Source organism: Ceratotherium simum, chromosome 10 (genome assembly GCF_057802395.1).
Source record: "Ceratotherium simum simum isolate JZ-2026a chromosome 10, ASM5780239v1, whole genome shotgun sequence".
NCBI lineage: Eukaryota > Metazoa > Chordata > Mammalia > Perissodactyla > Rhinocerotidae > Ceratotherium > Ceratotherium simum.
The window spans coordinates 60,275,412-60,302,358 of NC_141909.1; the positions used below are offsets into that span (position 1 = coordinate 60,275,412).

At 37.3% G+C, this 26,947-nt stretch overlaps 1 long non-coding RNA gene across 1 annotated transcript in view; it reads right to left on the minus strand.

The window, feature by feature from the left end:
• The window catches only part of LOC147916130 (uncharacterized), a 45,497-nt gene extending 18,680 nt beyond the window's left edge, over positions 1-26,817 (minus strand). Inside the window, exons 1-2 of the long non-coding RNA XR_015553421.1 lie at positions 26,570-26,817; positions 25,963-26,088 (exon numbers count right to left, since the gene is read on the minus strand). This is a non-coding gene — a long non-coding RNA (uncharacterized LOC147916130). The remainder of the gene's footprint in view (positions 1-25,962; positions 26,089-26,569) is intronic.
• Between the last annotated feature and the right edge of the window lie 130 nt (positions 26,818-26,947).

The window sequence follows — 26,947 nt, forward strand, 5'->3', positions numbered from 1 at the left end:
GGGCCTCAAAATTTGGAATTTTGATTCAGTGGGTCTGGAAAAGGGTCCTGAAAGCTTTATCTTAAAAACAAAAACAAAAACCTCTCCAAATGATGCTGGTTAATGAGCGTGTTCAGTTTGTGAAAATTCGTCAAGTGTACACTTATAACATATGCATTTTTCTTTATGTATATTATGCTTCAAGAAAAAGGTGTTTTTTTAGTATTAAAACAATATTTCCAGATGATTCCATAGCACATCAGGCTATGGAGCAGAGGAAAGAGGCTTGGCCAGAACTTGTTCCAGTTCTTAGAGTCAGAATCTTTGCCTATGCTATTTCCCCTGGCTAGACTGCCATTATTTTTTACACCAACTCTACTGAAGGAAGCATTCATTTATTCACCTGTTAACATCTGATTCTAAGTTTGGGAGAGATGATAAAAGAGAGTGAGTTCTTGTATAATCTTATAATTTTTTTTGGAAAATCTAAATTCATCTTACTGCTTTTCAGCCTCTCAGAAGCATTCCAGGATGTGTTTTGTTTATATTTCCATCTTGGTTTCCATTTGTTTCCCCCATTCTATACCGGCTTCTCCTCTCTGCCTGTCTAGGTCCACCTATTGCTGGAGGAGAAACTGGTGATTGTCACAAAAAGTGGAGAAGTCAGATGGACAAAAAAATTAGAGTTGTGGAAAAAGAGACCCTGTCCACCTAATCCACTCTAGCTCCACCTACGTGGGAGATCAAGGCAGCCTTCTAGCCACACGAAATGACAGGAAAATTGCCAGGGCTGGGCATTACATCAGGAATTCTGGGCTCTCTTCCTATTTGAAGCGGCAAAGAAGGCACTGTAAGAAGATACAGCACCACACAGTGCTGTCTTGGAGTAAAAAATATTAGAAAATTCCCTATAACAGCCAGTATACTGAGCAAGGATAAAATTATCTCACATTCCACCAAGCCTTGCTTTTCTCATTGAAAATTATGGGTGGAGATGTTTTGAAATACTTGCCTATCTTATCAACCTCAAATAAAACATTCACTGCAGTCATAACAATTTTTACCTTAGATCCATTTTGAAATGTTTGCTGATGGTGCAAACGTTCCTCTTGGAAATGTGCTTGCTTTTAAAACAATGCCAAATGAAACAATTTTCTGTGCATATAGAACATTTTATTTTGAAAATCCTTGCTGAGGTACGCAGGGTCTGTGCAATGTCAAGAAACATATTTAATCAAACATCCCTGGGAGAACAGTTTAGTACCATTAGCCTCATTATACAGATAAGAACACTGAGATCTAAATAGGTTAACTAGGGGTTGCAGAATGCTTTGTAACAGCAGAGTGCTCTAAAAATATGTGTACAGGAAGAAAAATGTGATCTTTTGTAGGAAAGAGACCAGGGAAAACAGCTCAGAAGAGAGGAGAATTTATATTTTTGTTTTGAAAGCTTTCATGGCTAATGTCAAAGAATACATTGTTCTCCTGAGCCATGTACAATTTTCTCATCCAGTATTTTGGGGAATTATACTACTTCATCTCCGAAATTCAAGTAAATTAGATATATATCCATTGCTTTCCTCTGTGGAGTACAAAATAGTAAGGAAATTCTTGTTATGTTATTGCTAGCAATATCATGCATAATCAGCACATTGCTGATGGTGCCATATCCCATACAAACCCAATAAGTAAATTGCAGGAACATATCAACTCTGGTTTCTTCATTCATCAAACATTTATTGACTGGTAACTCTGGATCAGCCAATGTGCTAAGCCTGGAGATATAATGATAAATAAGATAACCCCTACTCTCCAATAGCTTAATGTGTGGAAGAGAAAAACAAAATTTAATCAAATAATTAGAAGATAAAATGATTACTTAAGTTAGAAGTACACACCAAGTACCCTGGAAGCACAGAGAAAAGTGCAACCTGCTCTGCCTCGATAAAACAGCAAAAGAATTAGAGGATGTGGTATTAGAACAGCATCTTAAAACAAAACAATGCAAACGAGGTGAAAGGCATTGCACACAGAGCCGTACATAGAAGGGTGGAGAAGTACAAAGAGCATATTATGTGACCTGCACGAGTGGAGTAGAGGAGGAATGAAGAAAGAAGATAGAATGAAGGGCTACATCATCAACGATGAGCCAATGGAGGTTCTAAAACAGGGAAGGGGCATGATCAGACTTGTATTTTAAAGAGACAAATCTGTGTGGAGAATGAACTGAAGAGGGAGGCATTGCAGGTAAATGGGGCTAGTTAGGAAATCCTGAGTCTGTGCAGTAGTTCAGGGCAGAGATAAAGACCTGAACCTACGCCCTGGCAGTCAGGGTAGAAAACAGTGAACAGATTCAAAAGATCTTTGGGTGGTAGAATCAGCATGACTCGGGAAACAATACTGGAGGCAGTGACTTGGGTACTACACGACACTGGTATCATTATCCAAGTTAGGATTATGGGAAAAAGAGCAGGTTTGGGAGAAGATAATGACTTGGGATTTTATGTGTATATGATTTTCTTTCTGAGTAAACAGAGTACAGGAAATATAATTGAATCCTTTATTGATAGTCTTGCACTACCATACTATCATTGTCTTGAAATGAAGAGCTCTCCGATTCCATCAGTAATTTGTCAGTTTATGAATTCAGTGGCACTTGTTTTGAAGTTTCCTTTTGCTTGCCTGAGAGAGAGGCGTCCCTCCTTATCCGCAAATATAAGCCTTGCAGACCTATTTCTTCATTTTATAAAGCCTATTGGGAAGTCAGGATAGAAAAGTGGCATGCAAAATGGGAAGTGAAAGAGACAATTGAAGACATGTCTTTCCATCTGTGGGTTCTCAGCTTCTTGTACAGGACACAGCACATGGACGGTGCTCACATTTAATAAATGAATAAAGTTTAAATCTCATTATCATCTGCAAAGATCTGTAATAAGTCAGTGTGGGAGGTCCTGGTTCTGACCATTAGAAGCAATTAATGACACAGATTTGGAGATATTATTATTTGGGACACGGCTTCAAAAAGAAAGGTTCTTTAACATACTAACCTTGCAAGTGACATTGGCCATGGAACAGTTTAAGCATAAATGTCCTGGGTAACCACAACTGTGTTTAATAATCTTACACAGAAGTTGCTGTGGCACCCTTGTTTTCTACCTAATGGAAATGCTGCTTTCAGTTCAGACCCCAATTAAGAAATTATTCTACCCATTTTCACAACACAGCAGATCACAGCAGCTGGCCAGAACAATTAGATTAAAGACAGAAAAGATAGAGAGCCACACAGAGAAGAAAACTATTCCCAGGTAATGACTAATAAGTAGTAAAGGCATTTTATAGATCATAGTGAAGGGAAGTAACTTCATTTACTTATCATTAAAATAACACTCAAACTCTGAGCAATCACATAGGCAAGAATTGAGAACTTTTGGCAAATTATGAGTTCATTTTTAGAATAGAGCCATTTTAATTGCTTATTTGATTAAAATTTTAAAATTAAATGGCACACATTGTAGAAGACTTCTGTCACAGAACCATTCAAAGCCTGCTCTAATCAATGGACTACAGTACTTATCTACCTGTTTACCTCAATTACCTTCACAGGTATGATCTCACATATAAGAATGCAAATGTGGTCTGTCCATTCTTCAAAAAGAAATTCTCTATTCCCTCAAAAATTCAAATTTATCAGTTTGTTGGACATTCCATCAAAAACTTAGACCAGCTTCCCTTCTCAAACTACAGATCTGGGTTTCTCAGTTCATTATTTTATTCTTGTTCTTGAACAAAAGGATTCAGGTACAATTAGACATTTATTGATTATTGTTATATTTACTTCCTGAAAAAAATCTGTCAAGAATAACATAAATATATAAACATTTTGTTGACTTTATAAACAAATGACTTTTTGCATTTGTTTAAGAAACAAGAACTGGTAAAGGACAATGCAACATGAACACAGTTCCAGTTATTAATCTTCATATATAGTATACATTTTAATATTACTGGTCAAATGGAAAATCCCCTTACAGTTTAGGAAAAATATATCAACTTATATTTCAATTATTTGAATGCATGGCCTTCACTCGCTCCCTGCCCCCACATAGTAAAACAAAATTATCCTCCAATAATGTTAATGATATTTTTATTTTGTTTTGTTTTATTCTACCTGTTTATTTTACTCAAATGTTCCTAGTACTTAATTATCTTCAGGGGAAAAAAGTCTTCATATAAGTTTTTGAAACTAAAATTATCTTTAAAATATGTCCTCCAAAAGGTAATTGATTCATATTTCCCAATTCCAAACAAAACATTAATCCATTTAGTAACTTGAATTTCATTGTGAGTTCATCAGGAAGCTATATTGTTTTTAAAAAAATATTCCATATTTTCAAAAGAAAATATTCATCTTTCCCAACTACAGAATGCAACTAATGCATTTCAGGTTAACTGATGTTTCTAGATAACTAAACTCTTACTATTATAAATGATTAGTACATTTTCAACATAGATTTCATTTACTGAATGTGACTTAAATATGCCTTTTTAAAATAGCTTGTCACATTTCAATGAATAATGTCATTGCATACCACCTCAAGGGTTGTGGTGAGATCAAAGGGAGGAGCTACACACATCAGTGCCTTAACCTTTTAGAAAGAGATCATTATTTGGTTCACTATTACACTCACTCACACATATCTGTTTTAAGTAATCATATGCTAAAGGATTTAGCCCACAGGTATTACTTTATGAATACATGCAAAATGATTTTAATATTTTTAGTTAAATATTTGATTTGGAGGAAGAACTAACTGTGGAGTGTTCTTAATAAGCATCAATTTTAGAAGAAATTATCTTTCCTGGGAAAGTGGAGTGTGGTAAAACGAAATGGTTATTGTCTCCATTTCGAACTATTCCTAGAAATGTTTTACCTGAGTACTTTGGTCAGCGGGATTAAGGGGAAGAAAGGAATGTATCAAGACTTTGTCCAAAAGAAATAGGAGCCTAGTCATTTCGTCTGGAAATGGAGTCATTTTACAGCCATTTAGGCCTCTAGACATGGAAGTGCTCTGTATTCCACATCTTTGTTCTCTGTCACAAGGCAGAACCTTGTGTTCAACGGGAGGAGGGGGCGTCTGGAATGCCCTGAACAAAGAGAAGTCATCTATGGCTCAGAGTTTACATAATGCATGTAACCTTCCAGCAGGTCTCTTTACTCTCACTGAGCTGTGACATGTACCGAAATTACATGAAGTCTATTATCTCTTATGACACGATGTTTATATCATTAGCAACTTGCGATTAAAAGTGCCATCTGAAAAATATCACTTGGATTCAATCAACATAAAAATATATCTATCCATTGCTTCCTATCAAAAAACATCATGTTAAATCCTACATCTTAAAGGTTTCTGAAACCAGAAGATTTAGGACTTTTGGATCACTAACTCAATCTTTCCATCTTACATTTATCTAGTCATTCATTCATTCAACAGGTACTTATTGAACCCCAATTGTGTGCATAGTTCTGTGCTAGTACTATAAGGCAACCAAAAAAAGTATGAGAAAAGGCATACTCTTATTAAATATTTAAATGACATAAGACAAAATAGGACTTAGCACCAAAATGAGTGGGAAAAAGAGTTCAAAAGAGAAAACTATCTGTGTGGGCAGTAGTGGTCTAGAATAGCTTCATTTTACAGTCATCTTAAAACAAAAATTGTCAAGTAGCTCCCTTCCCTGACTCCAGGTTACTCACTGTCCTCCTGTGACCTTCCCCATTCCTCCTTCAGCTACACACAAACTCACCAGTTGGTTCAGGGACCCTAGTATGAACTTCTCCTCTCACACAGGCCACGTAATATCTTTTCTCCCCTCTCCCTTTCCCATAGCTCATTCAGCCTTCTGTACAGTAGGCTGTCTTCTTGGGATCTTGTTTTCTGCTAGGAAACTCATATATCAATTAAAGGTGCAAACTTTTCTACATATCATTAAAGGTGCAAACTTTTCTACATATCATATGCTTTCAGGACTAAATCAAAGAAATGGTTTGACAAAAGTAACACTGAACACCAGCTTAGCAGGGTGGTGGTAGTAATATTTTTGACCAGAGTCAGTCTATGTAGCAACATGTTGTGCCAGTGCAATAGGCCAGCCCATGATGACAATCTCTGTGTTAAATTGGCTACCCTGAAAATAGGGATAGATGAGGTGTTGATTGCAAAAATTTCACTTGGAGAGTGCTCTCAGGAGATACACCTGTAAAGGAGTGAAGAACGGAGTTGAGAACAGAGAAGCCTACCCAAAGCTGTTGCAATTGAGACCTCAGCCAATCCTTTAAGGAGCTCTGGGCCTGGAATGGCCCGTCAGAGTTGTCCCAAGTTGAAGCTTGGGGGCTGGATCTTTTATCCCCATATCATCCAGTCATTGGCCACAAGCTGTCCCTGAGAGGGGGTAGTTCCTTGTTCAAGGCAGTTCCCTGTGGCAGAAGGCAATTTCCAGTGAGAAATACAGTGTGAGCTGACAGCAGCCAATATGCCTCGCAGGTGGGAGGTGGAAGTGTTATTCCTGAAGAGAGAATCTGAGAGGGGACCAAAGTATGAAGGCAAGATCAGGGGAGTATCCATTAGTAGTAGGTTGCCCTTAACTTTCAAATTATTTTTATTTTTATTTCTTTATTTTTTGTGTCAGGAAGCTTAGCCATGAGCTAATATCCATTGCCAATCATCCTCTTTTTGCTGAGGAAGATTAGTCCTGAGCTAACATCTGTGCCCATCTTCTTCTATTTTGTGTATGGGATGCCTCCACAGCATGGCTTGATGAGTGGTGCATTGGTCTGCGCCCGGGATTGGAATCTGCGAACCTCGGGCCACCTGAGTAGAGCACGCTAACTTAACCACTACACCAATGGGCCAGCCCCCCACGCCAAGTTATTTTTAAAACTAGGCTTCCCACACTAAAGGAGTGGACACTGATATTATTCCCTTACAAGTAACCTACATTTATATTCTACGATCAACAAACTAAGTTCGATGACTCAAGATGGTTGTCTCAATGCCCCTAGTAGAGATCCCAGGTGACAGCAACATAGTGCAAGACAGTCTAAATGATGCCATCAGGTTCTTGATGATCCTTCTTGAGGGATGCAGTAAACTCTTAATTTGAGGCTGCTGTCAGAGCTACAAGAATACTAGCAATATTATGAGTTCAGGCTTTTAAATTCATACATTCAGAAGATAATTATATTTTTAACTGCAACTCTTTACCCTTATAATGAGGCAAAAAGTTTGGTCTTTGTGGAATCTATACATTTACACACGTGGAAGCAAAACAGCCTCTGAATAACCATGATCTGCAACTCCTCGATTCCTCAAGTAATTAAAAATGGGATTTCATGCTTTCCATTTAGTATACAGTCTAAATCTTAATTTATCACACTGCACTTCTAAAAGAGAATCTCATGAAGAGAATGAAAGTCTTCATTTTAGAACAGGTAATTTAACATGGTGCCATTTCATTTGAAATATTCAAAAATAACTGGTGTTGAATTCAAAACACATCCCACAGGGCCAAAAATTACATCCTCAAATTATCCAATCTAAATTTATGATGGCGTCAGTTGAGTCTCTAATCTGTTTAGACATACTCTTTTTTGAATCACTGTACTTGTGACAGATATTCAAAGTTATTTGGGACTCAACATCATTTTGAAATTCAATTTGTACCCCTCAAAATATCAATTATACCAAAGCATGAGCTCTTTGGTCAGTTTAAAGCTGGATGACTTTGGAATTATAACTCAGAAGGTTGAAGGCTATGGGGGATGGCTGGGTAAGCATCAGGCATAGAAGTCATAAAAATTAACTTCATGCAAAGAGTCTGATAATTCAATTAATTTAATTCGCAATTGTATTAAGACTGTTGCTAATTCCCTGTAAAAGAGTAAAAACTTCCCAGTAACTAATCTCTAAAAGTATATCTGACGACTCTTCCAGGAATGATTATAACACCCAGACAAATTTACACTACCATATCACAGTTTAAAGGACTTGCTACAATACTTTATGAGATCCCAAACTAAATAGCCACGTGTTCTTGTATTACCCACTCAATTTGGGGGCAACTAGTACTGCTTATGAGACTATTGTTAACCCTCATTAGCAGAAGCAAACTGGTTCCTCTAAGATTGTGTGTACAAACAAACATTCAGGGAAACCCTGTAATAAGAGTGTTTGTTAGAGCTAAAAGGAAAATTAGAGTTTGGATTTGTGTCTCTCTCCACGTGTAGATTTGACTGAAATGTAGCAGCAGGGGCAGTGGGGACACGTAGGAAAGATTAGATGGTTTGGAAATAATTTATCCTTCCCAGTTTAATTGGAAATACTTAGAAGGACACGTCCTTTTGTCTTTCCCTTTGAGCTTTTAAAAGGCAGGATGTTCATAACAACGCTTAATACTTAAATAATACCTTTCTTCTTCAAAGAGTTTTGAATACAGTAACTACCTGCTAGAATCTGTTCCCAGCAGGCCAGGAGAGCCTTTTACCTCAAACCCAGCTAAATCATTGAATGACACATGTTCAAGTAGAATGACAGTGGAAAATAGGAAGAAAAAATTGATCCACAATCACCTTATACCATGAGTGTACCGTGACTGGTCAAAATCCTGAGCTCTTTTATATCCTTTAAGATCTACTCTATTTATCAATAAAGTTTAATACTCCTTCTTCTTATTACAAAAGGAATATATGTTCATTGCAAAAAAACTTAGAAAATGTGAGCAAGGAAAAAAACAGTTTAGTGAATTGCTAATTCACTTTATACATTGTGACATGGCCTCACCACCTTTATTATTTCTTTGTTTTTAAAGACTGCAGTGAGTCACAGTGAAATATTGGAAGTTTAAACCTGAAAGCAGTTCTAGCATAACTAGAGAATATAAGCACTCTATAAAGAAATGAGAAATAGCAAGGTGCATTTAAATCATGCAACTTGATTTTCTTTTTTTTTAAATTTTAAGTCATCTATTGGTAAACAAGATGGTTTGGTTTCAATTTTAGCAGCCAAAACATTTACTAGAATGTGTTAACCAGATTTTGCTAACTTTTTCCTCTGAATCTTCCTTGTTCTTTATTCATGTATTTATTCATTGAGCAATTAAGTATTGAGAAAATGATATGTAAACAGTTTTGTGCTGGGAACTAAAGAAGGTATTCAATCAGAGAAAAGCCTGAGGATGTGGCTTCTTGTTCTCTGAGTTGGATTCACCTAATTTCTAACATTTTAAGTAACTAATACCAATATATCAATCAAAGAAAGATTTGAACAAATACTTAGAAAATAAAAACATTTAAAGATCTTAGGTTTCTCTTGTTTCATTTATAAATGTAATATTTCACAACAGATTCTAGATCAAGCTAATTTAAGGATTTACTTTCATACTATTTGAGCCCTATCTGAACTACATAGACCTGCTTTCTCCCTTGAGAAGTTAATTATAATACCTCATATATAATACTTTATATAATGTAAATTTTACTGCTAAGGGAAATACTATACAAATGATGGGGTAGGGGAAAAATTTTTTTAAGGGCATAATGAGTAAAGAATTTCTAGTTCAGTGAATTCCCTTGGAAAAGAGAAGGCATTTTTTCCCTATTATGCACCTATAAGACTTCCTCCCTATCTTCAAGGACCAAATGGATAACTTCCTCTCCAGGAGCTTTCTAGGTCACGCTGGTCTACGGCGATTATCTCCCATTTTTGAAATCCTATGGCACTTTTTGTACATGTGTTGTATATAAGACAGAAATCTTATTATCTTGCTGTCTGAATATATTTGCCCTCCCAAGCAAGATTATAAATGGTTTGAGGGAAAGCTGTTGTGGTGGTGAATTTTGTGTGTCAACTTGAGTGGGCTAAGGGATGCCCAGATAGCTGGTAAAACTTTATTTCTCGTGTGTCTGGGAGGGTGTTTCTGGAAGACATTAGCATTTGAATGGTAGAGGAACAAAGAAGATCATTCTCACCAATGTGGTGGGCACCATCCAATCAATTGAGGGCCTGAATAAACAAAAAGCAGAGAAGGGGCTAATTTGCCCTCTCTTTGCTTGAGCTGGGACCTCCATCTTCTTCTCAGACACGGGTGCTTCTGGCTCGGGAGCCTTCAGATTAGGACCAGAATTTACACCATTGGCTCCCCTGGTTCTCAGGCCTTCAGACTTGGACTGAATTACACCACAGGCTTTCTTCGTTCTCTAGTTTGCAGATACAGATTGTGGGGCTTTTTGGCCTTCATAATCACGTGAATCAATTTCTATAATAAATCTCCTAATATACTTATATATATGATATATGATATATATATATATATCATATATCTTATTGGTTCTGTTTCTCTGGAGAACCTTGACTAATACAACTCTATTATATTTCATTGTATTTTCCAAAAGTGTCTCCCAAGCCACTGCTGTTGTATAACTGCAGGGGGTTCCGTTTACATAAAATCCAAAGAAGTTGCCATACGGTAGCTCTGGTGATTTTCACAGTGATCATTGTACATTTTAGTGTTATATTTCAGTATATAGTCTCTTTAGAACTATATTAAATCTTGTAAACTTTAGTCAATGTCCCCATTTTTCTTCTTAAACATCTTGTGGCCTCCAATGTTTAACAATAGAAAGATTTTAAGATGGCTGCTTGCAAAACAGGTAGAACAGGACAAAGAGAAACCATGGCAGGCCCCAGACACCATGTAGGAGAGACACTCTTGGACAGTAAGGCTCCAGCCCTAGAAATGGGTGACTGAGTAGGTAGGACCACTAGCCCAAGAGAGGGGAATGGTGAGAATTGAAGTTCTTTTTTTTCCTAACAACAATCATTTTATTATATATCATGAATTGAAGCCAGGGATCAGCTGGGTGAGTCTTCTGTTCCACGTGGAGTTGACAGAAGCCATTTTGTGGCATGCAGGTGGGCAAGATGCTGACCTGGAGGGTCCAAAATGGCTTTAATTACTGCCTGGTGCCTTGGTGGTGATGGCTGGAAGGCTGGGCTCTGGTAGGATGTGCACCTGTACCTGGCCTTTCCAGCATAGCGGTCCAGTTAGACTTTAACATGGCAGCTCAGAGCTCCCAGAGAGAGTAGTCCAAGAGCTCAACTTCTTTCTGATGACTTAAAGTCTTGTCCTTTACTTCATTCCCTCAATGTGTTGTTTAATAAAATAATATTCTTAGGAAAAAAGTTTTATTTTTAATAAGAACGTGCTTACTATTATACCTCACTTTTTTTTAAGTAGTTTTATTATCTTTGGTATTATAAAGATCATACATCCACAGTCATGAAGGAGATGCAAGCAATATATAGAATTATAAGAAATGAAGTAAAAATAATCTGAAATCCCACCACTGTTAATTATTGAGGACTATGGTAAACATTTTTTAGATGGCTGTGTATATGTATAAATATATATTTTATATATATACACACACACATATATATGACTTTTATAAATGCAACATTGATATAAATGCCACTTTATAACTTAGGGATGAAGAGGCCAGATAGAATATATGTTCATTCTCTATATTGGTCAAATAACCAAGTAATGGCCAGTTCTTTAGTTTTCTGCTGCACTAACATAGGTTAACAGGAGCATACTCTACTCATTGATGAGGCTAGATAACTATCAGTCAAGGTTTTGCATTCTACTGCAGAAACGCAAAACAGGAGGTGGGGAAAAGAAAAAAGGAAGAAAGGAAGGAAGGAAGGGGAGGAGTGAAGGAAGAATAGCTTAAATAAATTAGGATTTCATTTTTCTCTAGTTACAAGAAACTTAGAAGTAGAAAATCTAGGGCTGGCCAGTGGCTCCATGATGCAATCAGGACCCAAGTTCCTTGTATCCTTCCATTCAACCATCCTAGGGTGCTCATCACCTTGTGGTCCCAAGATTGCCACTCTGCCTCCCAATGTTGTGTCCTTGTTCCAGATAGCAAGAACGGGAGAATCAAATGGAAAAGGGTAAAAATGTTCAAACCAGCTAAATCCGTCCTCCTCTTAAGGGTTTTCCTGGAAGTCCTACCCAATAATTTCCATTCACATCTCAGAATTGGGTAACATGATTGCCCTTTTCTGCAAGGAAGACTGGAAAATACAGGTTTTTTTATTTTGTTTTGTTTTGTTTTTATGGCTTGTATGTAAGAAGAAGAGAATGCACATTGAATAGGCAACTATCTCTGCCAAGTAAATAATATGAGGTATTTTTATATATGCAGGTGTATGTACATATATGCATTCCCAAGAAACTTGATCTGAGAGCAAAAGATAAAATGAATAAAACATTTATATAGGTAGAGAAGTTTGAATCTACAAGAGAATGATTTTATAATAAAGTCCGTGAGAATTCTCAATGAAAATAGAATTTCTTCATTTTCAATTCAAGTTAACATATATCTAAGATGTGAAGGAAAAAAAACATCCAAGATGGATAGAAATAGCCCCCGCCTTTGAGGATCTCAGCCTAGTGATACAGACATTTAAACAAATAATTTTAATGTAATCTAAAAACATCCCTATTGCACTGAGAAATGCATAAAGAACTATGGGAGGGGTGGGAGGGGTTTAGGAAGGAATAAATGTAGAGGAAACTACATGTGCTCTAGGCTTAATAGATGAGTAAACGTGCACCAAGAAGATGAGATAAGGGAAAGACTTTTCCGAGCAATGGAGCAGTAAAATGCAATGTGTATTAGCTGCTGACAGGTCCCTTTAAAACATTGTGCAAGAGGTGCATGTATAGCCCAGATTTCTCAGAGTTTGGTCTGTGAATCATATGCATCACAAGTATGATACTCAACCCCTAGTGATTCTGATTCAGTGAAATCAGTGTTTCTGAACAAGCTCTTCAGAATTCTCATGCACACCAAAGTTTGAGAACCCCAGGTCTAGCCTGATGGAAGAGAAACGGAAAAGCACTCTATCGATACCTTCTTGCATTCCTGTCTTTTACCAGTCTAACTATACTTCGACAGAAATATAGTCTAACTATATTTATGAGTTATGTTGATTTTTCACTCCTTCTCAGACACTCCTCTTGGACACTCCCTCACTGAGGTCCTGGCTCTGACCCTATCCCACAGAGTCAACTCAGGCAGAATAATACAAAGATGTTGAAACCCTGGCTCTGAGATTTTAGCCATTTTTTGTGTGAAAGACTCCTTTGGTAATCTAGAGAGGTTATGGACCTCACTTCTAAAAATAATGCATAAAATGCATTTTTTACATGCATAAAAGAAAATACATAAAAGTAAGCCAATCATATTGAAATAGAGTTATCAACATATTGAAAAAAAGGAAATAAATTTGCACTGCAGTAGTCTTCCCTTATTGGCAGTTTTGCTTTCTGTGGTTTCAGTTACCCACGGTCTGAAAATATTAAATAGAAAATTCCAGAAATAATTCATAAGTTTTAATTCTGCATTGCATGATGAAATCTCATGCTGTCCTGCTCCATCCCTCTCAGAATGTGAATCATTCTTTTGTCCAGTGTATCCACGACGTATACACTACCAACGGATTAGTCACTTAGTAGCCCTCTCGGTTACCAGATCGACTGTCGCGGTATGGCATTGCTTGTGTTCAAGTAACCCTTATTTTACTTAATAATGGCCCCAAAGCCATAAAGTGCTTCTTTTAAGTGAAAAGGTGAAAGTTCCTGATTTAATAAGGAAAGAAAAAAAATCATATGCTGAGGTTGCTAAGATCTACTGTAAGAACAAACCTTCTATTTGTGAAATTGTGAAGAAGGAAAAAAGTAATTCGTGCTAGTTTTGCTGTTGCACCTCAAATATGTATGTATAGGGAAAAACACAGTATCTGTAGGGTGAGGTACTATCCGAAGTTTTAGGCATCCACTAGGGGGTCTTGGAATGTATCCCCTGTGGATAAGGGGGAACTACTATACTTGATGCGTTTCATTCTTATTGCACTAAATAACAAGTCTATACATATAAATTATAGGCAGAGATATATTAATGTGAAGGTTATTGTTGCTTAGCTTGAATAAGAGCATTAACGGTGTTCTTTGACAAAGCAAAAAGGACGTCATATCAAAGATGACAGCATACATACTTTTCTCCTTCCAAGGTTATGGGCCTCCTGAAATCATATGGGTTTCTGTGGACCCCACGTTTACTAAAGGTTGTTCACTATTTTGGAAAATTATGTCACCAATAGCAAGGCCATTCAAGGAATCTGAGTCTCAAATAATAACACATCTGTACCTTGTAGCTGTTATATTCATGGCGATTCTATGTATGGACATGCATACGTGGGTGTGTGTATACATATTTCGCCTTTTTATTAAAATGTCAAATATAAAGTAAAATGTAAAATAAGTAGTAAATAAGATAAAGGATAAAATGTAAAATAAAAATATAAAGTAAAAATACTGATAATATTCAGTTGAATATTGTTTTACTTCTCTTAAATCCAACCTTAAACATTATAAGTAGGTGTAAGCATGTGACTACTTCATTATGTCTTCTAGTGTGGTCATGTTCAAGCATTTATTTACATATCAAAATGTACATTATTTTTGATTACTTACTCTCCTTTTATTAATACATGATATACAGTTATGGTATTGATTGCTTAGAAATTTTACATATTGTTATATATTATATAGTTATTAATTTTACATATTAAGTTATATTATCTATGTATTTTATTTCATTGAAGTAAAGAAGGCAATACAAAATATGTGTTACAAAAATCTATGTCTGGGTCTGAAATGATTAGGAACCATTTGATTCACTCCAAAATTTTCATAAACGTTCACTAAGAGCTATTAAAGTACATGCTTCATTCCACAAGAAGAAAAGTGAACCTAAGGAGACAGTGTAAGATATGAGAAGCAATAAGGAGCACAGAAATAGCTAAAAATATGTTGGTAAATATAAATAACTGAGTATAAATTAATACATAAATACATATTTTTATGTTCAATTAAGAAATACATTAAAACTTTAGATATAACAAAAATAGCAACAAAATGGGAGAACTGAGAAAACAAGGGAGTTGTATATGCTAACGAGTAAAGTAGGCCAAAATCAGTATTGTGCTTAGCAAGAGGATAGAAATAGAAATAGAAATAAATAAATAAATCCATTAAAAGAACAGAAAAATAATCTATAATTTCCAAACCAGCAGAGAAAATTACGGGGCACGTGGAAAACTTTATTTAATCCATTAGAAAGCATAAAGGGGGGAGAAAGCGAAGAAAAACATGATAAAAAGAAAATACAAGTAAGAGTGTAGAAATATGTCTAAATAGATAAGGAATCACAATAAATATAAATAGACTATACTCACCTATGAAACTATAGAGGTTATCAGAATGGATGAAAAATAAAGTCGAACTCTACGCTGTTTGTAAGAGACACATCTAAAACACAAGTGCACAAAAAGACTAAAAATAAAGGGATAGAAAAATGATATATGCTAAATCAAACAAATAGAAAAAAATTATAATAGCAAAAATAAAATTAGCCCAAAAAGAATTTAAGGCAAAAGTATTAATAAGATAAAGAGAGACATTGAATAATACTAAGAAAGAATGATCCACTAAGAAAATAAACCAATGTTCAACACATATGTACTTAAAAGCATAGCCCCAAAATATATAAAGCAATATCTTACTGAATTTTTCTAGGAGAAATGGACAAACTGACAATCTCAGTGGAAGATTTTAAACTGAAAAGTCAAACTCAAAATGATTAATAAGAATATTGAAGAACTGGACAACAAAATTAACAAGTTTTATCAAAGAGATATGAATAGACTTTTGCACCAAACAGAGAACATACATTCTTTTCAAGTGCACATTTTTAAAAAAAAGATCACATTATTACATCACCAAAGAGTTCAACAACTTTGAAGAACAGCTATTATACAAAATGTTCTCTGCCCAGGAGAATAAAAAGCTTAGAATTCAAGAATAAACTGTGAATTTAAAATGTTTGGAAAGAAAAAAAACGTACTCCTAAATAACTCTATGGATTACAGAGAAAATCATAATAGAAATTAAAACACTTGTAGAACTGAATGGCAATGATCACCCTACACATAAGGCCCTCAGGAAGCACTTGTTGAATGAGTAAACTAGCATCCAGGGCTTCTGACTGTCAGGCTGACGGCTTTGAATTGTCATTATGAGGAAAACCAAAATGAAGTATCTAATAAAACAATACGTAAAAATAAAAGACCAGGTAAACTCTAAATAAAGATAATAATTTTCAACCTGTCAGGCTAAGACTTTAAAAGATATTTAGGGTATCTAATAGAAGAAATGTTTTTAAGATCTCACTATAAATGGTATTATTCCCACCGCTTATGTGACAAACGAGCTGGGAAGAAATCTAATTTATAAAATAAGCAAACAAAAATTTGGGGGTAAAATAACAAGTGAGCCTCCATTAAGAACACCAGCATTCATTAGCTTACCTAGCTGATGGAAAACCACAACTTTACATAACACATAGAGCACCTCTCAAAACTATCAGCCATGAATTTAATGAGCTTAAATAAAGTCTTCAATAAAGTATGAGTTGACGGAAGACAGAAATATTTCTTATTTTGCTTTGTGTCTATTTTAATTATTCTCTTGTTAAAGAGGAAAAAAAATTACTTCAAAGAGTAAAATTAACTGGAAAATCAATCAAATGTTTATGTCCTTTTCCTGAACAACAAGTATTTCAATCCTCTTGTAAAGAGACAATTTTTAACACCAGGTATCGTTTCTAGGTCTTTGCCCGCATCTTTTTGTGTACTGTTCAATGGAAAATTACTGCAATAATCTTTACAATTCTAGCCTAGAAAAATTTCACCTATAGTATACAAACATCATTAAGAATAGTTTAAGCAGGCATGTTATGCATAATCGACTCAGTTCTTTACTTTGTGTTACCTTCACATTGTAGAGACAAACTGTACGCAGAAAGATAAACAAATAATGTCTTCCATTATAAATACTCAGATATTTTTAAATTCATTATTTTATTCTTTCTTCTTGTAGACAAAATGTTTGCTTCCTTATAATTAGGCCTTTAACAGAAAAAAGTTATTAAATTTGCCTTTTCTTCACACCAGGTGGGTTACTTTTTTTAATCTCCTTTTCCCAAATAAGGTATTGGATTTGAAAGAAAGGTACTAACTAATTTGAAATCCTCTGAGATTCAGTATAGTTAAAACCCTAGTGATAACAGACAAGCTACATTCGAAGCACAGGTGGTCCTCAAGTTGCAAATGGGTTATATTCCAAAAGTTAATTTGAACCACTGCTGTTTAGAACTTGCAAAGGCATTTTGCCAAGGAAACAAAGTTACAAATGACAGTTGAATTTCCAGGCTAGCACACAAAAGTCTATCTAACCCATAATATGTCTGAATCCAACTGCTTCAAGGAGAGCTTTGTAACAGAACGTAATAGTCTACTGACAGGCTGATAGGAGACCGACTTTATTGGCATCTCTCAAGTTAGCGTTGTTGGCTTGTCATTTTAATTTCTTCATTTTACCCCCTAATAATGTACTAGTCAAATAATAATACCTTTCTATAAAAAGCACTTCATTTCTCATAGCCATGTAGATTATTTTAGGAGTTTGATTTACCTTAAAGCAGGGAATAAATAAGTATTCTTTTTCTCTCTGTGATAAAAATCATTCTCTCTTTAAAAGGTTTTTTGCTTGAGGTCTGTTTTTTACTTATCCTGAAATTTATGGAAAGTTAAAATTCCTTCTCTAATCATTCCGTTTGACGGCAGTAGGTTTTCTCTTGCTTTGTTTTAATTTCTCTTGTTTTGTTTTAATTTGTTGGTTATTTAAAAAGACTTTGATAACAGTGGCTTGACAAATATCAGTGATAAAGTCCATTAATCAACAATACCAATAGCTTTTCACTTCTGCCATTTCACTTCTCTGACCCCTGATTAAAAATAAGTGGTTCCTAAATTCCTCGCGTTCCAACCAAGGTCCTTCTTAATCTGGCCCCAATCTACTTTCTCTGCCTTGTATCTCCATACCCTCATCACAAACTTCTGCATCGGCTTGTTTCTTACCCCCAGGCACCCTTGGCATTTTCCCAATCTCATGCCTTACTTAGCTATCATTCTCATTCAAGTGCTCTCCTCTGACCATTCTATTTGAAGCCTATTCTTCAAGGTTCACCTCAAATTTCACCCCTTCTAAACTAACATGGATAATGGAAAGAATGTGTTAGAGTCACACAGACCTAGGTATGAATCCCAGCTCTGCTACTTTCTTAGCTGTATGTATGTGAACATATGTTTAGCCTCTCAGAACTAATGTTTCTCATCTATATAATGAGACTAATAGTACTTTGATCACAGTGTTGAAGATTAAATAAAAGAAGTTAAATTTTAAAAGCACAATGCCTGTATTTAATCATCCCATAGCAACTTTGCTTGCCTTTTTGAACTCCTGTAGCAAATTTTATCTGAGCTGTTCATTTCAAAAGTTATATTTGTGAATGTCTTTTTCATGAGTACAGTTTGCTTCCCTAACCAGGTATTTTAAATCTATCTAGTTACAATCTATCAGTCAAAGTCCAGGCAGGAAATCGGAAACCACACTAGATATTTCAAACAGAGAGATGTAATCCAAGGAATTAGTCACATAGATATTGAAAAACTGAAAGGGCAAATAGGGAATGCTAGAGGAAGTAGCTGACGCCTGCTGGCTTCGGGGGATGGTGGGGAGGGAACTAAATGAAAAACCCTAGTTGTTTGGAGGAAGATGGTCCTCATATAGTTAGCACTCAGGTCTCTGAGGGAGGTGTTGTATGGCTAGTGCTTATGCTAACAAGGGGACACAGTTGGCCAGTCCTGGTAGCCATGAAGGGAGGTGGCACAGCTAGTGCTAAATATGCCAAAAGACATTGAGGCTATTTTGTAGCTGTTATTTTTTGACAGGAATTGCAAATAGGAAGCAAGTCCTGTCTCTCCTTCACCTGCCTTCCAATCTCTCTCTAGTTACTACAGCTTCCATGGGCTGATCCTAACAGGAAGACAGCTAGTAAGGAAGTCTGGGAAATGTAGTTTCCAGAACTAGCCCCAGCATCCCAGCGCACAGTATAAAAGAGTGGGCTTGGAACTGAGAGCAAAAGATAAATAATTAGCACAAAAAGTAAATTTGTTAAGGTTAAGGCATTTGCTCTTCGTACAGAGCCTTCAGTATAAAAGGTATTCTATAAATATTTCTTGATCAATTCTCTCTTTTGCAATGGACCTTCTCTGAAGCAAATTTGGATTATCAAATTGATCCTTGCAAGAAAGGAGTTTGCTCTTACTCTATGTCAAATAAGATTCGTAGTGTAATATCAATGTTCAATAGACACTCCTATTAAGAAAATTAATATAGTAAATCATTTCGTTAATATCCAAGTCCCTCATCAGAAGTACTTAATTGTTTTTGTAGCTGAGGTCACAGCTTGAGCTTAAACTGTTTTTTGCCCTAGGATTTGAGCTGGTAGAGCAGGCCTATTTACCGAGGAGGGGAAAAAAACCCATCCCAAGTAAAGAGAGATATGAAAAGTTTGCTTCAAGGTCAATTGCCCCGTGTTAGAGGAAAAGGCTTAGTGGAACTTGTTGTCTATTCCATGAATTCATGCCTGAGTCCTAGAGTTGCAAACAAATTATGTAATTATATGCTTTGCTATGATGTACATGGGAGTTTTGGAGCTGAAGACAACAGCAACAGGAGATGGTGCCGGTGGAAAACTGTATCTTGGTACAGGCATGGGTGCCCTTCAAGTCAGGGGTTGTTAGTCTTAGCACAGACAGCACTGCAGTGGGGGAGCCTGGTTCACTTTGGAAACAATAGGAGAAAAGACCTCAATAAGCCAGAGGAGGAAAGAGGAAGACGGTGAACGTCATGGAGTTGCTCAGAGGACTCATTCTTGGATTCTTAGAATCATCCAGAAGAAATTTGAGTGTGGATGGGAGAAGAATGTGAGACTACTCTTTAACAGTTTTACCATGATCCTATTTTTACTCTTAGTCTGCTATAGCTTGGGAAAATGGGCTACATTTAAATTTCCAGTGTTTTAAGTCATTAGCTTCTCTAATTTGAGGCTGAGTATTTATTTGGTAAAGTCATCTTTCATTATTTTTTAAATAGTAGTCTCTTTATTTTACTTTCTTTTAGTAATACTAATTACTATTAGTAATTAATTTTAGCTTTTGTCTTTTGGACATAATAGTACTGGGTTTATATCCTATATGTACAGTGTAAAGAGAAAATAAGATCGAAGTTCAGATGTGCCTTGATTTTTAAAAATTTTATACATAAAAATTTGAAATAAATAAAATTAGCATTTTATTTACTTCATTAAAAGTATATAAATTTTTAAACAATTTCCCTAGTTTTTCCCATTATTATATATCATTGTCCCTATTTAAAATATGCCTGTTTTATTTGTATATTATACGTAAAAATTAAAGGCAACTTATATAAAGATATTTACTCTACTTACCACAAATAGTTGATTTGTCTGGTAGTTTTAAAATGCAATTTGGTTTACATATTTACTTGTGAAATTTGAGGAAGAGCTTTCAGTTTGGTGATAATTTAATCTAAATTATCTGGATTTTTATTTCCTGATCAATTAAATTTTATTTGTATTTTTTCCAGAATAAAATTTCATTGTTATCTTGATAAAGTATTGCTCTGGTTTTGAAATTTGCTTTTTTGAAAAAAAAAAAAAGGCAGGTAGTTTGGGGATAGCTTTTTCAAATCCCAAGTCATCTTCAGCCTCATTATCCGTAAAGATGCCTATCTCCTTCTTCTGTCTTTAAAATTGATTCATATGTCATCTGGTTATGCTGGATAATGATCATAGTGTGTTCAATCCCAGGACTGCTATCAGAGCCTCCTAAAGCTGTACAAAACATCAAAGAGCTGTTGACAGCCTAAAAGACAGATATAAAAACCTTATTTTTTCAACCTAGAGAAAATCCTTATAATCTATTATTGTATAGCCCCTTTGGGTCAGAAACCTATTCAGTAAGTCCTGGCCAGTAACCAGATAAGACTTCTCCCTCTTTGGAAGTAAGACTGTCTCCAGTAGCATTGCTTTGAAACCATATCATTGACATTGACAAATTTGGACTATTAGGATTATCATTTTGTAATTAAGGAATTCCTTGGTCTTTCCTAATTGGTTTCTCTATAAAGAAGAAACAATATAAAAGCCTTGAACCATAGCAGTTTTCTTGACCAACTGAGTTAATCCCAGTTTAACTCCACGTCACAGAGAGAAAAACCATCTTATTTGTGAAAGTTGATTGCTGTTTGAGCTGCTCTAAGATGCTCAAAGTACAGCCCACGGACTAGACTCATCAGAATCTCTTGGAGTGCTTGTAAAATGCAGATTCCTGAATCCAAATCTTGGTGTGGGGGACATATAGTAGAACCTCTATATCTTTTTTTTTTTTTTTTTTTGGTAAGGAAGATTAGCCCTGAGCTAACATCCATTGCCAATCCTCCTTTTTTTCCTGAGGAAGATTGGCCCTGAGCTAACATCTGTGTCCGTCTTCCTCCATTTTTTTATATGTGGGACGTCTGCCACAGCACACCTTGATGAGTGGTGCTTAGGTCCGTCCCTGGGATCCGAACTTGCGAACCTCAGACCACCGAAGCGGAGTGCATGAACTTAACCACTATGCCACTGGGCCAGCCCCAGAACCTCTGTATCTTAAACAAGCACTCCAGTTGATTTTTACTCACGCTAAAGTTTAGGAACTACTTCTCCAGGACAGAGTTACTCTTTAGTAAACCACTTAAATGGATCTTTTTGATTTTGAAAAGAAAGCTAAGGTTTCCCAGGCTATTCTGAAAAAAATGAGGACAGAAAACAAAGAGGCAAATTGCTCTGAGTAATAATAAATTAACAAGCATTTGGGAATCGTCCCCAGGTAGCTTTAAACGGAGGTGGCTCTAGGTGGGTCCCAGAAATTTAGAAAAATGTAGAAAACGTTCTTGTTAGAGCGAGGGTCCATAGCAACATAGTAGCAGGGTAGGGTCTGAGAAGAATGATGGCCAGTGAAAAATTCCCTGTGGTGGGAATGGCCAATGTCCAATGTCAAGTTGCTTTGTATTTTGTGCCTTGTTTCCTTTGCTTTTAGGGAAGGAGTAAGGCATGGCTGGGAAAGCACAGTGAGGAATGGAGATTGCAACAGGATCAAGAATTTGGAGCAAGAGTTAACTCTAGCCAAGTCCTTTCCCAAGTATCTTTGGAAATATGGAGGAAGGTTCTGGACTTCCCTAACCCCACCAGCTCACAAATAGCCAGGACATCCTAATCATATAGCTATTCTTTATTATTGAGCATCAGGCATGTACCGGGCATTTTCATGCAATATGCCATTTAATCTTGCAAAGTAGACATTTATCCTTAGTTTACAGGTGAGGAACTGAGGCTCAGAAGGATACCATGCCCAAGATCAATCAGTCAGTAACAGAGCTGAGATTCAAGCCCAGATTTACCTGACTCCAAAGTCTCTCTCTCCTCCCCCACAATATTTCACACTCCTTCTCAGAGACAAACAAAAAGCTCCTGGCTGCTTTAACTGGTGTACCTCCAGGTCAACTGCTTTTGACCTCCCTCTCCTCTTCCAGATTTGCACCAGTTCCCCATCCAAAGAGAAGAGCAATGGCAATAGTGTTTTCTCTGGCTCTGTTCAGAGTTAGGACCTCCAATGTTGTTCAGAGAATTCAGTCAGCACAACTCTCCTGCCTCAATCTGCTGTCCCATCTCTCTTCCTCACCAAACTTCTTTTTTTCCAAACTTCTTAAAAGACAAGTCTCCACTTGCTGTTTGACTTCATCTCCTTCTTTCTCTTCAACCCACTATATCTTGTCAAGAGCTGTGAAGGGTCTGAGATTTTATGCTCCTTGCAAGCTAATAACTTAGCCTACTACAGTTTCTTGGATGCTAGCAGAAAACCAGAGTCTTTTGGGTCAAAGGACTGTTTTGCACAAGGCACAGCAAGCAGCACCAGCTTAATGTTTACGGCAGTTCCCTTGCCTCACAGGCAACATGAAGTGGTCCAGGTGATGCTACACATGCAATGGGTTTGTGTGACAGCTGAGGAACCCCAAGCTTAGGAAACCCCCAATCTTTTATAATGGGCTGGAAGCAAACCTGCTCAACCTTTGTTACAAAAGAAGATATTATCTTATTGGATGGTAAACAAATGTGCCCTTTACTTCTGTAGGAGACACTACTTCTATCTTCCAAGGCTATTTGCTATATAAACATCCTGGAAAAAGATATAGTCTAGAACAAAAGGTGCTAGTGCCTCTGCTCACAAGATGTATAGAAATATGATAGTTCCATGGAGAATTGTCTCCCAACATATTCCTCTATCTCTTCCCACTAATCATACAGAAGATTGCTCTCTCAAAACTGATCAGTAATCTCCTAATTTCGCGTTTCAATCGCCTTCCATAATTCTGGAATGGACCTCAAAGAACAACATTCAATCATTCCAGAAATATTTATTGGGCACCTAATACATGCCAGGCAATATGTAACTGAAAGTAGGCAAAATCCTTCTCCTCATGAAGAGAGTAACAGACATACACCTAGTACCTACACATACCAAAATGTTACAAGCTGTGGTAAGTCATAGAGGAAAAAGAACATGGTGGTAGGAGAGCTGACGTCAGCAAGGGGCTTGAACTTGTCTGGGAAGTCAGAAATGTTTTTCCTTACTGGGACAAGTAAGAGATAACATGGTTAAAAGGGAGAAGAAGGGCATATGCAGAGAGCCTGTGGCTGTTGAGATCACAGCACATTTAAGAAACTAAAAGAAAGCCAGGAAGTCTTCCACACAGGAAGCAAGGGGTGAGTGGTATGAGATCAGACTAGAAAAGGCAAGACCTCACATGGTCTGATAGGCCATCTTAAGAATTCTAGTCTTATCTTAGAGCAATGAGAAGCTGTTTAAAGGTTTTAGGTGAGAAGTGACATAGTCTTACTTGCTTTTAGAAAGATCATTTTGGCTGCAAAGAGGAGAATAAAAGAAAGACTCAGATTGTATGCAGTAAGATCAGATTAGATTGGTGTCAAATGGAAAGAAGTAGACCAATTTGAGAGATTTTGGAGATAAAACTGCCATGACTTGGTGCTGCAATGAATATGGGGAATGAGGGTGAGGGAAATATCAGGAATGACTACTATATGTTTGATTTGAACAAGTGGATAGATGAGGGGAAAAGAATACAACAAGAGTTTATAACTCAGTTGGACTAAACTTTGTAACTTTGAGACATTAAGTGAACATATCCACAAAGCAGTTAGTATCAGATTTGGAATTTAGGGGAAGAGTCTGGGCTAGTGACACATATGTGGAAATCATCAGCATGTAGAGGATAACTAAAGCCACTGGTGTGGGTGATGATGTTTAGGCCAAGAGATTATAATGAAAATAGGAAAGAACCTAAACTGAATTGTGAGGACCTCTTATATTTAATAGCTAGGGAGAAGAGAAGGAATCTGCAAAGAAATTAGAGAAGCAACACCCAGAAATGTAGGAAAAAAGCCAAGAGAGTATAGTGCCAAAGAAAGAAGAAATATTGAAGGAAATAACTGGTCAGTGTTGAGTATTGCTGAGACCTCAAGAAAGATGAAGATTGAAAATGACCCTTATTCTGTTGATAAGAAAAATGAAGCACTGAGAAGTGTCTTGTTCAAAGCTGACATAAATTCTTGTCCCTCTCTGGATTCCCAGAGAATTTATACTGGTGCCCATGCTAGGGTTATTTATGTGTGTGATTCATTCTCTCCACAGGAAATGAATTCCCCAGTCCTCACTTGACTCAACCTTCAGCATTGCATATTGTTGAATACAACGTCTAGATCTACTTCAATGATATTCTTGAATTGTCTTAGTCTCCTTCAAAATAACTGTTCTTCTTTGTTGTGCCTATACATACAGGTATGCCCCAAACACACTTTTTATTTTATTTTTTGTGTGAGAAAGATCAGCCCTGAGCTAACATCCATGCCAATCCTCCTCTTTTTTTTTTTTTTCCTTAGGAAGACTGGCCCTGGGCTAACATCTGTACCCATCTTCCTCCACTTTTTATATGGGACACCGCCACAGCATGGCCTGACAAGCGGTGCCTTGGTGCGCGCCCGGGATCCGAATCCCGCGCCGCCAGCTGCAGAGCACACGCACTTAACCACTACGCCACGGGGCCTGGCCCCCAAACATACTGTTTAAAATACAGTTTTTTAAAAATGCCATTTCTTGGGCCTCCCCCCACCCACAAAGTCAAAATCTTAAGGGGTTGATTACAAGATTCTGTCTTTTTAAAAAGCTCCCAAGTAGGAAGCTTTGGAAATTACTAGCTGCGAGTCAGGTTTGGAAACCACTAGCTTAGTCTCAGACCAAACAGAGCTGGGGCAGCAATATGGAGAAGCCACGCAACTCACTCACACTCTGATAAATCCTCATAGTTTAAAACAATATTCAGTTATGCTTTAGTTATTCAGAGATCAGCTTTCCAGCAATTATGTCTGGAAGAGGGCAAAACCTGGAAGTGAAGAAAAGGAAACACTTCTTGCAGGGAAAGAACTTTGATAGTGAACAACAATGAAAATATCTCAAGATACCACTTGATATAGAGTAACTCTCCTATTTGCTGATGGGAAGAAAAGGAATCTCTCATTAGCTGGCTGTGGATATAAACATCCGATCAATCATCACCTGGAGCCATAGAGAAAAGCAGTCAAGAAGGAAGAAAAGAGTAAAAAATAAACAGTAAAGTAGAAAGGATGAGAGGAAGGATCAGAGTGGATAAAGAGGCAGATGAGGAGACGGGAAGCAGTGACAGATATTAGAAAAGGTGATGAGAACATTCCAAAGAGAAAAAAGAAAGCACTCAAGTAGGGATCTTACATACCTCAGCAAGCCCCTGGGACTTGAGCGTACCGCCAAGGTATCCATTTGATGGTCAGTCATCAACAAAGGATTTCATTAACCACTGTATTCTTTAGGAATGTAGGAAATCAGTACATTTAAAGGATTTCTGTAAAAAGATTAAAATAAAAATACTGTTATTTTAAAAGGCAGCACAATTAATAAACTGAAATAAAGCCAGAAGACGGAGCCTGGTTACATCCATCACTGTTTTTGAAGGGACATGGTGTTGGACTCCCCGTCCGAAGAACTACCCTCTTCCTAAGGCCTCCAGTGCAAACTGAGGGGGAAGCAGCCCAGGCTAGCCCTCAGGCATTATTACAGCGCCCCCAATTGCTGGAGGTTTGAGGAAATCCTTGCTGCGTTCATTTGTAAGTCTTCGTGCTGTTGTACAAACTAAGGTAATGGGTTTCCACGCGATTTGACTGGGAAAGAGATCGAGAAACTAACCCCCACGTTTTCAACTTAAGTAAATATCTCAACATTTTTGCTTGCTATAGCGGTCCCAGGCTCTAAGTGTTTGGGATTGTAAACATCCAAGCCCACTTCGCTTGTCTTCCTCTTCCTTGGGGGAGTGTCTTTAAAAGCACCTGCCGGCGTTAAGTTCTCGTGCTTTCGGAAAGAGGCTGACACGGTGCGTCTCAGGAGGAACCTTTTACAATTTAGACAGAATTGTGAGTGGCCCTAGAAACGTCCATTAGCTCCACATTTCACGGTGTCGCTCGCAGCCTGGCCGCGGCGGATGCTACGACCAACCAGGCGCAGCCGGGCCTCAGGAGAGAGCGCCTCAGGAGGTGGGCACCCGGAGCGGTGAGGGGGCGCTCGGACGCCACGCGCCCGTGGCTCCGCGGGCGACTCGGCGCTCCTGGGACACACCCGCGGGGCTGCCGGCGCGGGCGCGGGGCGGGAGCGCGGGGTCCCGGCCGGCCGGGGGCGCCGTCGGCGGGGCTCGCGCAGCCGCACTCGGC